Consider the following 1,893-nt stretch of genomic DNA (forward strand, 5'->3'; position numbering starts at 1 on the left):
GCCATCATTCTTCGAACAACACTGGGAGCCAACCCTCCATTTCTCAAATTAACCTCCACCACGTAATTCGATATCTGATACCAAGTGCATAGACTGTTGATCCAACAGTAATTCAATCATGCGATATGGAGGAAGCCACTAGATGCATTCATGTTGGTTTTTTTTTTTGTACACAAACCGATGTAAATCTTCGCCCATCAATGGCCAACGTTATTACGATGCTTTCAAAGCCTTATGGGTCATTGTCCAATCCCAAAAGGCCACTACTCTGCCCAGAAGTGGAAACCGACCAGCCTACAAGGAAGCCGCCTAACGTAAATGACTTATACAACTGAAGCATTTTCTGAGAATGCATAAGAAAACATTCATTACATCTATCAATGCGATTTATATTATTTGGACAACTGGATCAATGATCTGAAAATGCAGTGTGTGTGACTTAGAACTCAAGTAAAGACGGTCTTAGCGCAGAGGAATTTCAAGAACTCAAGCAACAACTCGAATTCTGGAAGAGGGGAGTCACACGCTACTTAGAGCTATTCACGTTTGAGTTCAGGATAGAGACGAATAGAAACCCTAGAAGTTAAAGATCAGATGAAAAAGGCAAGAAAGATCCAAGGAAGCTGGGTCTCAGGCAGCAAACGCAAAGGCCCCTAGAGAGTTCAATAATGCGATGAAACGTTCAAAGAGAATGCCCAATCCTTAGATACAGATCACTGCACAATGATCATTGTTATCAAGATTATTATCACAACATTCGAAGAGATCATTGTTATCAAGATTATAGCTTCCTAAGACAGCGCTGGTGTATACCTCTATTGGAGCAGCGTAAATCCTTTTACCTAATACAAGAACGGAGCAGCATTAAACAACGGAACATCGATAACGCAGGAATTGTGGAGGCGTTAGGTGTCCAACATCAACTTGTGAAAAACCCTTAGAAACATGATGAGCTTTATGTTTATCAACTTTTCCATCTGGTCCAAACTTGGTTATGTAAACCCATTTGCATCTAACAAGTTTTCATCCCTTTGGAAGAGGAACAAGGTCCTATGTATCATTTGACAATAGTGAACAATATTCTTCATTCATAGTTGCGTCCCAATTTGGATGGATTGAAGCTTCTACAAAGGTGTCAGGATCATAATTCGTTGAAGCTTGAGCCAGTAAAGAAGAGGCTTTATCAAATCGAGAACATGTATGATGACGATCTGTAGGATCACCTGCAAGAGCACCTGCTGCATCCCAAGTAGCACGAACCCATTTTCAAAGCTGAGGAGCTGAAGGAGGATCACGAGAAGGTGGTGGAGGATTGTCATCCTCATTGTCATCATCTGAAGAAGGAATATTTTCAGAAGTAGAAGGGATAGAGAAAGGTGGCACATTCGTCGAACCAGGCTCGCAGACTGATATATTTTCAGCAAAATTTACATCTCTTCTAATGATAACATTTTTGGATTTAGGTTGAAGAAGTCTATATCCCTTAACATCTTCAGAATATCCAACAAAAATACATTTTTCACTCTTAGGTTCTAAGGTTTTATGTTTCTCACCTGGAATATGGGCCCATGTTTCACTTCTAAAAACACGAAAGTGACTTACATCTGGTTTAATTAAGCTCCATGCTTCTTCTGGAGTGATATTCTTTAAAACCTTAGTAGGAGTGTGATTTACTATGTAATTTGCACAGTTAATTACTTCTACCCAAAATTTAATACTAAGTCCTTTAGATTGAAGCATACAATTAGCCATTTCTTTTAAGGTGTGATTCTTCCTTTCATCTACATCATTTTGCTGTGGAGTATATGGAACAATATGTTGCAATTGAATTCCATGCTTAGTGAAAAAGTTGATGAATTTGTTGTTAACATATTCTCCACCATTATCAGATAT

The sequence above is a fragment of the Pinus tabuliformis genome, chromosome Q (genome assembly GCF_031772625.1).
Source record: "Pinus tabuliformis cultivar Carrire ecotype Pingquan chromosome Q, CPIR1, whole genome shotgun sequence".
Lineage (NCBI taxonomy): Eukaryota > Viridiplantae > Streptophyta > Pinopsida > Pinales > Pinaceae > Pinus > Pinus tabuliformis.